A 16,319-nucleotide genomic window follows, 5' to 3' on the forward strand; every position below is an offset into this window, starting at 1 on the left:
ATTTTTAGTGACATCATCAATTTTGTATGTGAGCTTGAGCTGAAGAGCACCGCCAGCGGCATAGTTCTTGTTCTCTTGTGTGCCTGTCACTCAGGGAAGCCCCAAGTTGCTCCTCTTGAGGGACACGGCGGCGACAGCATCAGGCGCTGGCTTTAGTTTTAGCTAGTGCAAAAATCCCAATCAGAAATTTATTAATTGCAATTGGGACGATGGATGGACATTGGACGGAACGACTTGGTCTTGCTCGGTGATGACCGAACAATTTCCATTCTTTTGTTTCGTCCGTTTGCGATTTGCGATCAAGTCTACAATGAGGACGGACGGGACGTCGCGTCATATTTGCTACTTTGCATATTTATCGCAAACGCGACCGTCCCGCTTACACCGACAACGACGACGACGACCGCAGTCTGTCATGGCCTATATACAGTTTCTCTTCCTTTTTTTTGTTTTCAATTTGTATATACACACATTTCGTGCTATGTAATAAGTAATAATTATGAATTGCACATAGATACATTCATGCTTAGGCTGCCTGGGAAGAGTTGTCTTCTAATAAGCAATGACGAACGATTGACGAAACGATCACCAGCACCACGACGACGATGAACGTGGAGACTTTCTTTTCTCTCTCACAGCAGTCTCGGCTACTTGTTCATCTTCCGGTTGATGACCTTAGCCGGCTTCCACCACATCAATGGTGTCGTGTTTTTTTTTTTGTATGCTTTTTTCTTTCTGTTCATTGTAAATGTAAAATTGTTTAATTGAATGATGATACTGCTGCTGGGTGCTGCTGCTGCTTATAAACTGGGGTTATTGTTTTATTTTGTTCATGTGACTATACAACTTCTCTGATTCTCGGATTTTTTTACACCATCATTCTTCTGTCATACGGGTGATGGTTTTAATCAGAAGTAAAAGCCGGTTGTTTGCGTTATCTTTGTGTCCACTGTGTCATTGTCGTCACCATTTAAAACAAAAATTCCAATTGCATACGTGGTAGTTTTTATTTTTGTTGTTTCTTCTTTATTTTTTTAAACTTTTCTTTATATTTTATAAATGTTTTTTTTTTTTTTTGTAATCTATATTTTATCTCGTCATTTTGTTGTCGGGTGAAGAATTTGTTTGTATAAACAAAAAATATGTAGCTACATCCGATTTTTGTTTTTGCAATTAGTGTTTCCTCTTATCAATCGAGACAACAACAAAATAATAACGTACAATACATCGAAGTTTAAATTGTAGTGTGACCAGGTTAAAGTTTTTCTGAATATAAACTAAGTGAGTTTTGTATCGTTAAATATCTATAAAAGATGGATTTTTTTGTAATTATGAAAAGAATGCAAATTAGCAAAAAAAAAATAGTAACAAGTGCCTTCATCATTTTCAATACATAATATTTTTTTAACAATTAAGTCTTTTGTCGTTAGTTTTCCATATTTTATTCGTATCTAATAATGCTCTCATATGGTAAAACTGTTATTTTCACTAAATCTTAAAAGTGTAAGGTCGACGATGATTTCGACTGAGAAAAAAAATAGAAACAAACATCTTTAATTGTTTTTCTAACGTAACGTTCAGATAATTATTCATAAAATAACCATTTTGAGTTTGTTTATTAGTTTGTCAGATGTTTTATGTTCATCTATAATATTCATAAAAATAAAATTCCTCGAGTTTTGATACACTATTGTAAAAATATGCAAGAAGAAACTATTTCTTTCTTCAAGAAAACTGAAAAATAAATGAAATGCATCAATTACAGCTAAAAAAATACCCGACTAATAGAAGCAAATCTTCCTCGTATAAGTCCTTTTTCCTTTCTTCTTAAAGGTCCGTCTTAATATCTTTAATCTTTGGAAAGTTAATTTGAGTAACTCAAAGTCCCAGTGCATCCATCCCATATATGCTGGGGTGGAATCGGGTAAGGTGATTTGTGATAGGAGACAGTCACAATCAACAAATTCGGTCTGTGTAAGGTGATAGTCACCGGTGACAACAACTATTTGGTGAGTCTTTCTGGTGACAGCTCTTTAGTTGTTACTTTCATTGGAAATTGATTTTTATTTTTAGTTGCTGAAATTTCAAATTTGAAATTTCAAGAGTTTGACGCAGTCTTTTAATTCAATAATTGAATTGTTAACTGCCTGCAAGGTCCTATCGATATCTTCAAGTTTTTTTGTTTGCAGATCAACAAACTTCTCTTGCAGTTCGGCTTGTTGCTGTGCCAATAAAAGGATTTTTTCATCGGTTTGTTTCTAAGTTGTTCGCTGCGTTTATTATGTCCTTCCTTTTTTCAGGCACCTGTGTTGGTCCAGGTGCTTGTGCTGTTCCAGGCGCCTGTGTTGGCCTCACTGCCACTCTCTCTGAAAGGAGTTCCATTATTTCATCTCCTAGGTCTACCAATTAAAATAGAAAAAAAATCATTAATATAGACGTAAGCATTTTTTACCATGCTCATCACATCCAAAGCTCGTCACTATACTCGTACCTTCGACTGCTGCTTCCATACCACATGCATCTATGATGGCTTCGTCGACACTATTTTAAACTTTTTCAGCAAAAGGTTTGTTTGATGGATTTTTTGTGTGCGATCAATTTTTGTTTTGTTTTGTACTTTCTAAATGTCCAAAACTAGAAATAAATAAAAAAAACAATGAAAGGAGACAAGTCTTACAATTATAAATAAATACCTACCTTTTTCCACTCAGTTAATGTTTTTGATCGTGGACCATTACCATTTAACAATCGAGTTAGTTTCTCCCAAAGCATTCTGTGGGCATCCAGTGAATTCAGGTTTTTGGTTGAATAGGATTTGGCCAAATCGGGATTTTCTTCCATAAATGTGGTCATCAGCTGTATTTGTGTTTTGTTTGCTGGAATCCTATTGATACAAATTTCATATTTTTAAATAACTAATTTATGAGTTTAGTGTAAAATATTATTTTTACTTACATTTTTGTATTTTTTTTTAAACCTTATCAACTAGACAACACAAATCTATTTGCCGGCAGACACAAACGGTAATAAATGCCCACGTTCGCGATTGATTCACATATGCTATCCGCATCTAAAAAAAATTTCAGATTCAGCTGTGTTTTTACATAGTATTACAACAACACAAACTTATCCGGAAAGCTTCAGTACGGTTTTTGAATACAACCACTGAAATTGTAACAAACGTCAGTGAATTTCTTTTAAAGGGATACCAAATTCTAAACAAAATTTGGTGATCACCTTACACAGACGCAAAAATAAGTTTGATCACTTTTTATGATCACAAAGATGATAATCAAAAATTACCTTAGCCGATTCCACCCATGGATTGCATTTAGGTGACTTTTTCTCAAGCACCTTAGGCCAGTTATACAATTAATACCACTTTGCTCTACAAGACGTGTGTTTTGGGTATTGATGTTAGAAATTTGATACATTTTACCTTCCACAAATTGTTAGCTGCGAACACCAGACCCTGCTAACACAACCTTATAGCATGATTGACCCACCGCCATGTTTCGGAGTAGCTCGAGTGTGCTTATGAGAAAATTCTTTATTTGATATCCGCCATATAAATATTCTTCAATCTGAACCTTAAATGTCAATTTTAGCTTCACCCGTGAAGAAAACCTAATATATAATATTGTCATAAGTCTAATGGTTAACTAACAATGCAAAAATATGTAGTTTCAAATTATTCCAAGAAGACGTTGCTGACTTCTTAATTCGTGGTCACTTTCAAAAAATCATTGGAAATTTCGAAGATAAGAATTGATTTTAGTTTATGAGCTTAAAAAGTAGTTTCTCATCGTACGTCTTTAGCTTCTTTCCTTTTACTTTTCTTTAAAATTGTTAACTTAAATTTTGATCACAGTCTTCCACAATACAAGGTTAATAATAACATTGCCATTTGACGGGAAAAGTACTGTTAGAGATTTACTACAGTGCAAAACCAGTGAGTGTCCGATTATGTGTGATAGGCTAATTTAAGGAGTTGTTTTCTTAATTTATTTGCTAATTAATTACTTAAAATGCAGTTTTATTTTATTTAAACTTAATTTGAGTTTAAATATGTTATAAAATGATGACTAATTTCTACTTCTTAGAGAAATCGAATTGCGAAAATGTAAGTTCTCTTTGTAGGAGCCACAGTACATTCCTAATCAAAACTTAAAAATGCAATCAATCATAAATCAAGACATTATAACTTTTTGTTGCAATCAATGAGTTTATATATTTTTTGTATGGACATCTAGATTACTATTTTTTAAGTATCTTGTTTTTTTTTCTAAGTTAAAAATTCGAATTCAGTTCATTGTGTTTGCTTCATTTTATTTAATCATATCAAAAAAGTCTGCAATTTATACTCATCTTATTCCATACCATTAATATACTAATGTCAACACGGCTACGAAGAGTCGTAGTATTGCGCATTCTCTAAAATGTGCACAATACTCACAAGTTGTTTAAACTTTGAACAATTTAAGACTTATTTTAAGTCCTATAGTGTTATTACTCTCAGCAATTGAGGAGAATTTCTTCATTTTCAAAATAAATCCCACATGGTCACACTGATTCCGAAAATCCGAATTTAAATCTAAAAAAATAATCTTCCTTTTTGAGGCATCTCTCACTTATTATTTTACATTCATAAAATAATTCTCGCTAACTGTGCAATGGCGATAGAGATTCTAATATCAGACACAAGCTCCTATCTTGGTTTAAAAATTAAGACTTCTGAATAAATATTTGACAAAAAAATTAAATATAATAAAATAAAATCATTTTGCAAAACGACAATGCCAATGACGTATGCATTCTTCAATGTGATTTATAATGGTTTTGTACAAACTGAACTGCTGATGGATATAGCTATGTGCTTACCTACTTCTGTACAAACCAATACACACAATATCTGCCTCCTACATGGAAGGTTATTGCAGATTTTTATTTAGTTATTTTTACACTGTGGGTCGACTCGACTCACACTCAATCGGCTGATGTTACTTACCAAGTTGGTAGATTTGGTGATTCCCAATTCAAAAAACAAGAATATTAAGAAGAGATAGTTACATGCAAAGAAAGCTATAAAAAAAACCGGATAGCATTCCTTAAGCTGGTCGTGGTTTTTTTCTTTTTGTTCCTCATTTTTCGCACTGACTTATTGTTAAAGTTAAAGTATCTGTACCTTTATGTATACATTTTATTTGCTTTGCAGAAAATTTCTAGTGATCCTCCTCGTTGTCGTTGTTATTGAATACCTATTTGTTTACTGATGTTAACGTGGCTATTTTTTTCTTTATATGTATGTGTACAGTACATGCATACATACATACATAAATATCAATTGTAGGTAGATTTATATTTTAATTACACGACAAAGTTTATTGACGTCAAAAGATATTACAAAAACAAAAACTGATAATGAAATTTCTTTCTTAGTTACCTACTGTTTTTTTTAACAATATTTATTTTTGCATATTTGTGTAGGTAACAAATAAATAAAATAGAAATTACATTTTAGTGAAATCAACCCACTTTAATTAATATTCTGTGAAGTCTTCATCATGTTGATCACGTTTTTTAGGAAGACGCATCTCATCTCTCAAGTCGCTGGACCAGTTTTAATCGGTTTTCAAATATTTATGTTAATTTTTCTTTTAAAGTTAAAAGTAATAATAATAATTTAAATGGCACTCATTCTGTAAAAATTCTTTGCAAAATTTGAATGAAATTAGTGATGATGATATTGTGTGACACTAAGAAGTTGACATTTTTTTCTCAAGATTAAATAAACGTAGTTTTTATTGTGTTTTTATTTTGATAACATTTTTATGACATGCTATTTAAGTCCTGATTAAATATGTACAATGATAAAAATTTATATTACTAACCCCCCGTTTTATTCGTTATTTAGGTACATATTTATGTTTATTTTATTTTCATTCAGTATAAGATTTGTTTTATCTTTTTGGTCTTGAGATTATATTGAACGAGTGAAATAGTTAATCTATTACTTACTTATCCGGCTCCCGATCTATGGAGGGGTGCGGTGCCTTCCAAACTCCCTCCTGTAACAACCTGGTCTCTGAAGCTGAAGTTTGGTATTCCACGTGTCGTCTCGAACCTAGAGGCTGTGGATTTGTAAATTTTCTTGACTGGAAATATTGCGTTCTCGCACCGTTTGCGGTCCCTTGCAAGCTCCCTCCAGTCGTCGAGACCAAGCTTTATAGAGTCAATAACTGCTGGACCCTGTAGCAGAGGTTTGAAGAATATCTTTTCTGGAATGTTGTCAATTCTATCGATGTGGCCGAACAAATGCAGCCTTTGGACTACATCCACATCTTGATGCAGCTCGTACAATTCAAGATTAAATCTACTCTTACATTAACCCTCTTTGCATATAGGACCCAACCAGCACTCGGCACCGTAGAGAAGAATTAGTAAAGTAAGAGTTATATAAACCGTGGCTTTTGTCTTGCGGGAAAGTTGTTTTGAACCCATTTGTTTAACCAAACCGAAGTAGCAGCACTTCACTATTATTACTCTAAGGTGTCGTGGAAGTAATATTTTTTAGGAGGTACTCTTTGACTTAAGCACTGTTACCAACAGTGACGTTTTTTCCTAGGCGATGGACAGATGGGGCTTTGTTAATAGGATATACTTTTTTGTCCTCATTCACTTTAAGACCACTGCGTTTCGCCTGTATATCCATTGATGTGAAAACTTCTAGAACAGCTCACTTGGGGTGGCTGATGATGTTGCTTGATATCCAAGCAGTTGTAAAGACGTATAGAAGATAGTGCCTTGCAGGTAAACCCCACTCTTGCGTTCTATATGCTCCAGGTTTATGTTGAAGAAATCACGTGATAGCGCATGTCGTAGCCAAAACCCTGCACATCTCTAGAATAGCATAAGCTGTTAACCATTTGCACGTTGCAAGCTAAAAATAAATAAATTAGGTGGGGAAACAGTCCGTTTAGATCTTAGGCCTAGTGACTTACAACTCTCAACGTCATAGACATTATTCTCTTAACTGTGAGAGAGTATTGTTGTCAAGGATGGAGGAGAATCAAAGTTTTAAATTGGCAATATACTTTTCATGACAAGAATTGATCTTGGAGGTCTTTCAATTCCTCGCAAGAGCAAGAACTCGTAAAACAACTTTAGATAGCATAGGCAGGGTTTGAACACAATAACTCTTGCACAACAGTCCTACGCACTAACCAACCGGCCACGGGTACTCCTATGCGATTTATCTGGATCAGTTTTTCGGGATCCCTAGTTCAAACATCAGCAATAGAAGCTCTTGGTGACTTATGCTATCATATGGGGTTTTTAAGTCGATAAAAAAATGTTGTGTCTCGACTTAAAATTCATGCTTCTTTGCTCTGCAGCCATCACAGATGCCGCCTCTGAAGTGCTAGGTTTCACACGGCCACCACACCGAAACCCCTGGTTTGACGACGAATGCCGGCAAGCGCACGCAGCGAAACAAGAGGCATACAAAACGACGCTGCACAAAAGGACTAGAGCTGCTCGCGAGCTCTACGAGCAGAAGAGGAGAGAGGAACACCGGCTTCTTAGATGGAAAAAAGAGAGCATGAGAAGCGCGCGATCGAGGAGATAGAGGGATGTCACAACAGAAATGAGGTTCGTAAATTTTACCAAAAGGTAAAAACAACCTCCCAAGGGTACCAGCCACGAACCGAAGCCTGTAAAGACGGTCAGGGGAACATCGTAGTAGAACCGCATTCCATGCTGAGAATATGGAAAGATCACTTCTCCAAATTATATAACGGCGATGACGAACCGAATTCCGCTGTAAGGGAGATAACCACTCAACCTCGGCGACGCAGATCAACAATTCCGCCTACCCGACCTTGACGAAGTGAAGATAGCTATATCTAAACTTAAGTCAAACAAAGCTGCTGGAGCTGACGGCATCACCGCCGAACTATTCAAAGCAGCAGGCGATGACTTGGTAGGGAGCATGCACCAACTCATCTGCAAAATCTGGTCGGAAGAAAGCATGCCCGATGAGTGGAATCTCAGCATAGTGTGCCAGATACATAAGAAAGGAGACCCTTTAAACTGCGCCAACTATAGAGGCATCAGTCTCCTTAACATTGCGTATAAGATCCTCTCTGCCGTATTATGTGAACGTCTGAAGCCATTCGTCAACAATCTGATTGGTCCTTATCAGTGTGGCTTCAGACCAGGAAAGTCCACTATCGACCAAATATTCACACTACGGCAGATCTTGGAAAAAACCCAGGAGCTTCAAATCGATACCCACCATCTCTTTATCGATTTTAAAGCCGCGTATGACAGCATCTATAGGGAAGAGCTCTACCGAGCAATGTCTAGTTTTGGCATCCCTGTCAAACTCATCCGTTTGTGCAGAATGACGATGGAGAATGCACGCTGCTCTATAAAGGTCGGAAAAGATCTTACCGATGCATTTGATGTCAAAAAATGTTTTAGACAAGGCGATGCACTGTCATGCGACTTCTTCAACATCGTTCTGGAAAGAATTGTGCAAAACTCAACCGTCAACACTAGAGGCACAATCTTCCAAAGATCCATCCAATTACTCGGATACGCAGATGATATTGACATAATTGGAAGATCAAAGCGTGAAGGCAGTGGAGCGTTTTTGAGCATTGCGACGGAAGCGAAGAAGATGGGTTTAGTGGTCAATGAGGGCAAGACCAAGTATATGCTGTCATCAAAAAAGGACACTGAACGACGACGTATTGGACAAAACGTCACCATGGACAGCTATAACTTTGAGGTAGTTAAGGACTTTGTCTACCTGGGCACCGCTATTAATGCAGACAACGACACCAGCGCTGAAATCAAACAAAGAATAACTCTTGCAAATCGCTGCTTCTTTGGACTTAGAAGGCAATTTAGAAGTAAAGTCCTCTCTCGAGCATGTAAAATCACCATCTATAAGACACTCATCATCCCAGTAGAGGAAGACCGCGACTCAGGTGGCGCACGCAGGTGGGAGAGGACCTCAACCAACTTGGCGTGCGAAACTGGAGACAGCTAGCTAGGGACCGAGCTGGCTGGAGACGCTTGTTGGTTGAGGCCCAGGTCCGTCCGGACTGTAGCGCCACCTTAAGTAAGTAAGTTCTTTGCTCTCAGCAGCTGCTAACATTGCTGCTTTTACATGTCTAAAATTTCCTGTACCTCGGTGACTAGGTAGTGCTTCTATAACCAGATGCCATTTTCTTGGGAGTTTTATAGAACCGGCTGGCGTGTATTGGTGGCGGTGCTGGATTCTTTGAAATATCTGAGCTGCAACTTCTCAACTCTTGAATTTTTCTTTCCTTCTCTTTTTTTATCTTTTATAAATATTGTTTGAATGTTTTGACATTGTATAGTTTAGTTGAGTTATTGATTCAAGAATGAATAGTTAGTTAATGTTGTCAAGTCTCAATTGGAAAAACCTTTTACGTGTCATTTTAACTCATGTCCTATCTCACATATATCTAAATCGTAGTCGCCTTATTGTTTAGGGTTAACAATTAACATGTAAAATTAAAAGAATAATGCTTCAGCTATTTAACTTTCTATGCACTACCTGGTAGTTTGATATTTTTACAAAAACTTCTAGTATTAAAAACTAGTGTAAAATGTTTATTTAAAAACCAAAACTAACTTTTTTCTTTGAATGTTGTTAGCAGTATCAAATTGAAATAATCATTTAGTACATACAGCATGCTCTCCCCAATTTTAGAACTTAAAACATATTTTGCAAAAGACATGTTCCCAAACCATACTAAAACACCTTCATTAAATTCTTTATTATCTCAATGACATTTGGTGTCCCAAATGATGTGTTTAATATTCCCTCATTCTGTTGATTATTAATTTCATAGATCGATACATCATCTCATCTATGATGTTCAGGAAAAAATATTAGAAAACTTGCGAGAAGTGGTGGTACAATAGCTTTACAGCCAAATCAAACATTTTTTCAGATGATTTCATAAATGGATAATGAAAATCATAGAAGACTCAAGAATGTACTCCCAACTTGAATGTGACTTTGACTGAGGTTGATTGGGGCGTCTCATTTTTCTACCTTCTCGTCCCTTACATTAGTTAACTTAGTTTAACATAAATTTGGTTTAACAGTTCAGGGTACTCGCTCCTGGCCTTCAAGAAGTTTCGATTTACCTTCTACTCCAACTTTCACATGAGAATGATATTAATTTTGTAAAAACTTCAAACGCAAAGAACAAAACATAATAAGAAGAAATCCATTGTATGCATTCTTGTGTACATAAAAGTCTTGTGTGTGCATTACCTTGCAAAAATGCAATATATAGATTAAATAAACATACATTCAGGTTAATAGCACTGTAACCCATTTAAAATCATAGTTTTGCGAAACAAAAAACCACAACGAGCAGAGAAGAAGAACATTGGGCTAAATTGATTAATTATTGTGTGTGTTATTTTTTCGAGACTGTGCCATCACATTCATGCCATCATTTAGTAGGTTCTATGATTCTACAGCAAAGTTGGACGCTAGGGAAATCTAATGAACATTGAGTACATTCCAACTATAACACTGCTTCTCATCCATCTCGTCTCTCATTCTCTCGGTCTGTGGTAATGTTGTGTATTTTATCAATCGCCTGCCTGGCTTCGGTAAAGTAAACTTATAATGACAAAAATAAAAAAACGCTATATAAATAAACTTCACGCAAAAGCATTTACTACTTATACATTTCAATAAAAATATTATACTTTCCCTTATTCACATATCTCAATATGTGTACAATTGTTGACTTATACAAACTTAAAACAGATAACTGTTCGATGTTGCTTTGTTTCTTTTCAAATTTAATATTTCTTTTTATTGATTTTTGCTCTAGAGCAAAATAGACCAATTGTGCAAATTGACGACAATCAACAGTTTAAAGGCAGTTGGAAATGGTTTGCTGCAATCTGACTAAACTAGTGACAATTTTTGTTTGTATGTCTTATTTATACTTAAAAAAAAAATAATATAAAATAAATAATAAATATTTGTGTATGACAAATAAACATGCATACGTGTGCTTCTCACAAGAAATGCTTGGAATTATTAATTTTAAATTAAATATGTTATTATACATTATTAATTTGAGGAATCGAACGGAAATGTTGGCATCCTTGAGGCGGTTTCATTGATGAATGTTTTTGTTTTTACTCCGTGATGTTTTGTTGATTTTATTATAGATTAGTTGTTAAAGATATTTTAAAGATACTCACTTTACACTTCTTTCAATTATAGTTCAAAGGAGTCAAACCTTTTTTTTCAAATAAGCGTGGAGCAACACATTGTTAGAGATGTTGATTTAAGTTTAACCAACAAAATAAGGCAAATAGGCCTGCCTTTCAAGGCACAAAATAAATGCGCAAATTGATTTTGTACGCAAGTTAGTTTTTACAAAACAGTGTTTAAGTAAACTGCATAGTTCTTAGTTTTAAAAAATCTTGTGTGAGTAAACATGTCAAAAAATCGCTCTCTAGAGAAAAAAAAAACAATGTTTACCAAGGATTACCAAAACCAAAAATATAAATTTGATATGAAAATCATCATTAATGAGAGATCTTGATCTTTCTGGGGTACTAGGTTGTTGATCTTCCAGGAACAAATGTGTTGAAAAATACCATAATGAAGGTTCCAAAAATATCATCCGCTCACTTCTGATTGCTTTGGACTTTCTTGACCTTATTGCACTAATTTGTCCGGGAATTATTTATTATTTTGACAGCTGTGTCACGGTTGTTATTTTTATTTTTGAAATAAACATTCATATCCTAGATTTTTCATAATCTTGTTGCTGTACTCTGCTTTCCAAACAGGTAGATATTTCCTGTATAGCTTCAGAAATTCGACCCAATATTTTTGTTCTTTACTCATTATTATTCGTTCTTTAAATGAGCGGGTTGTACAGATTTTCATATTCACGTCACAAAATATCTGCACAAGTTGACGAACCTGAGAAAATATCAAAATTATTTGTATTTTTACACTGTAACACAGGCACAAATAACACCTTTTACAACACAACCAATTTGCGCAGTTATTTTGTGTTATAAATAGCCGGCTTTAGTTTCTTTGTTAGTTTTTATAAACACATAACTTTAGTGGAAGATTCCGAATACAACTCATGCATTTTGATATTTAAGCACGCAGTTGATTTGTTGGACCCAATCGATTGGCCACCAATTTCGATAGAAACGGCCGCTATTTCGCATTCAATGTTAGCTTTGAGCTTTTCCAACGTCGCGTCGAAGGTTTGTTGGCATAAACCAATGACTTAACGTTGCCCCAAAGAAAATATAGTTTAAAGACGTTAAATCGCAAGATCGCGGCCGCTAATAACTGGCAAATAATACGCTCATCAAACTGAGCTGTGTGGCTTGTGGCACCAAACTGTTAAAAGCCACTTGTCTTAGTCCGTATCTTCCAATTCATCATCATCATCATCGCGAGATAACCCTGTCCATTGTTACGTGTAACGTGAAGATTGCTATCATCCACGAACAAATATGAACCAATAACACCACTGGAATGCACCAAATAGTTATTTTTTGTGGACGAAAGGTTGGTTCATGAAGCAAAAGTGGTATTCGACAATAACGAATATTTTGCTGATTGACGAATGCATTACGCCAATAATGAGCTTCGTCAGTGATGATGATTTTGGAATAAAATTTATCACATTGGATTATCTTTTCCAAAGCCAAATCGGAGAACGTACGTCATCTGTCAATGGTCCATTGGCTTTAATTCTTAGGTCAACTTGATCTTGCACGGGTGTAAACCAAACCAATGCCCAATTCTTGAAAACACCGTGTCGTGATATTGATAGATACGATCGTTTGCTTAGGATGCCTGAACGGTAGCGATATTTTCGACACTTCGACCAAATCATTGTCTCGCTGTCACTGACACGGCAACATCACAAAATGTAGGTTTAAATTTTTGAACTAAACTTATTATTGATTATCTACTGGTGCAAAAAGTTCGACCGAAAATTCGACTTAACGCTCTTAAAGTTCAGGTATTCCGCCATATCTTAAGAAATTTTGTATAATTTGCAAACGTTGATCGTTTGTGTAAAAGTTGGGTTTACTAAATATATTGACAATGACAGATGTAAGTTGAAGGGTGTGTTCACAAATCAAATAAAATTAAAAAAACAACAAAATGATTGATCAAAGATTTAAAAAAAATGAATCAGTTGATCAAAAAATTACCCAGATGAGCAGAATGATGGGGAATGATCTGCCCATGTGGCTTATGCATGTAATTTTGTACCAAGTGATAATTTTGGAATCTTTTCTAATAATAGAAAGGGTTAGGTTAGGTATGCAGTGCTGCATCTGCAAAGGCCGAGAAGCATCTCAATTGGATATCTTGAATATCATTGTGCTCCAGGAAATGGGGAAGCATTAGGCAAGGTATAGTAAGTTTGGCGATGATTTTGGTTATGGATTCCTCTCTAAAACACTTCTGATTACTGGAAAACTTTCAAAACGTTTTTAGGGGACAGGGGAGAGATGAAGACATAGGTAGTCGAAATTATTTCCTAATAATTATATTCTTCTTTTCGGTGGGTTTGGTCATTCGTATAGAAAGTGAAAGGTATCTTCCTCCGTCTTATCAGACAACTGAGGTCTGCCTAGTTGCAAAAGGGATTTTGTTTTACCTTTGGAAATCTTTGGCCACAGATTCCTCGAAAGCCTGCGAGTTTCATAAGCTGACCACCTACTGTTTCCAATTTTACTGAAACTTTGGTTGATTAGTTAATTTATTTGCTCTAATTGAATATAAATCATTGATACCAAATGGCTCGGACTAAGCACTGATCCGTTTTAGCCAATTTGTCTCCCTTTTCATTTTCGTTAATGTCACAGTGCCTTGTAAAGGTAAATCGGTGGAAACAGCGTTACACACCTTAGTACGCACCATCGAATATTCCCTCCATCATAAAGAGTTCACTATGGTTGCTTTCCTTGACATCGAAGGTGCCTTTAACAACGTGGACACATCTGCAATCACTTCTGCACTGACATCTCTAAATGTAGAGAGTTCGCTTCGGGAGTTAATTCATTTAATGCTTACTAGCAGAATAATTAACTCAAAACTGGGTAACTCTTCTAGCAGACGATTCGTTAGTAGAGGGACACCGCAAGGTGGTGTTCTTTCCCCTCTCCTCTGGAACCTAGTGGTGAATGAAATCCTAACTAGTCTGGATGCGGAGGGTTTCAGAGTGATAGCCTATGCGGACGACGTTGCTATAGCAGTTTCAGGAAAGCATCTTAATATTCTAAAAGAACTCTTACAAAATGCCTTAGACAGACTAATACTTTGGGCTGATCGGTGTGGACTGGGTGTTAACCCACACAAAACCGATCTGGTCTTATTTTCGAGGAGATACAAAATTCCATTTGTCAACCCTTGTTATATTAAAGGAATCCAATTAAAATTCTCAGACGAGGCTAAATACCTAGGTCTTGTCTTAGACAAAAAACTAAATTCGAAACGCAACGTACAGAAAAGAGTCAAAAAAGCTACTGTAGCTCTCTTTTCTCGCAAAAAGCTGTTGGTAATAAATGGGGTTTACAATCTAGAATAACGCATTGGCTATACACATCGGTAATTAGACCGATTTTAACGTACGGTGTGGCAGTATGGTGGACTGCTTTAGAGAAAGGTATAAACAGGGATAAGTTAAATAAAGTCCAACGTTCAGCCTGCCTATGTATAAGCGGATCGCTTCGCACGACTGCAGCACTGGACACCTTGCTCTACCTTACACCTCTTGACATATTTAGCAAACAAATAGCTGCAAGCTCTGCTATTCGCCTCAATGCTTCGTCGCAGTGGACTAACAACAACATTGGCCACTCCGTAATTCTAAGGTATTTAGAATCAATTTCAAAGCACACAGACTACACCATCCCCCAACTACAATTCGACAGAGACTTCCAGATTTCTATACCTACCAGATATTTTTGGGAGGATAGGACATTCTTGGAGGATGAGTAAATCCATTTTTACACAGATGGCTCAAAAACCAAAAAAGGGGTTGGTGGAGGTGTGTACTCTGAACGACTGAAATTAAGTCTCTCATTCCGCCTTCCCAATCATTGTAGCGTGTTCCAGGCGGAACTTTTGGCGATTAAGGAAGTCTTGTCTTGGCCCAAAGAAAACGTGATATCAACATCTGATATCCGTATTTTCTCTGACAGCCAGGCCGCTATCAAATCTCTGGACTCTGTCTCTACAAACTCTATAACAGTCCATAACTGTCGATCATCTCTAATGGAGATGGCGCAACAGTTTAATATTCACCTTTGCTGGGTGCCGGGTCATAGAGACATTCCAGGTAACTGTAAGGCAGATGAACTCGCCAGGAACGGTACAGTACAGCCCATCCTACCACGTTTAGCAAGTACTGGCATACCAATCGCTACTTGTAAACTGTTGCTAATGCAAGACGCTGGGAGGAGGGCAGGCCCCAGTTGGAACAACATCACCACGTATCATGCCACAAAAAACATCTGGCATGACTGGATTTAAAACGTTCAAGTTGCTTGCTCTCTCTAAGCAGATCGCATATAAGCTCCATAATAGGTGTCGTAACCGGACACTATCTAATAGGAAAGCACGCCATGAGACTAGGCGTATTCTCAAATGGCTTTTGTAGAAGCTGTATGGACGAAGAAGAGGAAGAAACGGTTCTTCATCTTCTCTGCACATGCCCTGCTCTAGCTCGAAAACGCAAGAATTACCTAGGAGAATTCTTCTTTAACGATCTAAACGATCTAAATCATATCGGTATAATCAGCCTCTCACGTTTCGTAATGGACTCAAGCTGGTTCCATTGAGCTTAGAAGGAAGCCTTAAGATTCATGTCGTATCACAAGTGTGTCCGTTTCCATCTTGGACAACCACTATAACCTAACCTAACCTAACCACAGTGCCTTGGCATCCAACGGAGGGTAACCGTGTTGGCTTCCCAAAGATATGATCTTATTTCCAATTGTGGGAAGAAAGATCCTAAGTCTGTTTGAGTGAGTGCTTCCGTGAGCAAAGGAAGACCTTTTCCAGTTATTACACTTACGTAATGCGAAATTGAATTAGAACACTGATAACAAACTCTTAAGCAAAAACTAAACAGTTTTGCTTTTCTTGTTTTTCTTGAGATATAATCAAAAAATAAGGTAGTACCCGCGGCATGATGAATTTTTGTCTAGCTTTAAGATAGGTTTAAGATTGAATTAATAAAAATGAAAAA

General features: G+C 36.4%; 1 protein-coding gene across 3 annotated transcripts in view; it reads left to right on the plus strand.

Annotated features, from left to right (window-relative positions):
- Positions 1-16,319, plus strand: part of LOC129948798 (ribosome-binding protein 1) — a 36,195-nt gene that overhangs the window by 641 nt on the left and 19,235 nt on the right. The window lies entirely within an intron of this gene.

The sequence above is a fragment of the Eupeodes corollae genome, chromosome 1 (assembly GCF_945859685.1).
Source record: "Eupeodes corollae chromosome 1, idEupCoro1.1, whole genome shotgun sequence".
Taxonomy (NCBI): domain Eukaryota; kingdom Metazoa; phylum Arthropoda; class Insecta; order Diptera; family Syrphidae; genus Eupeodes; species Eupeodes corollae.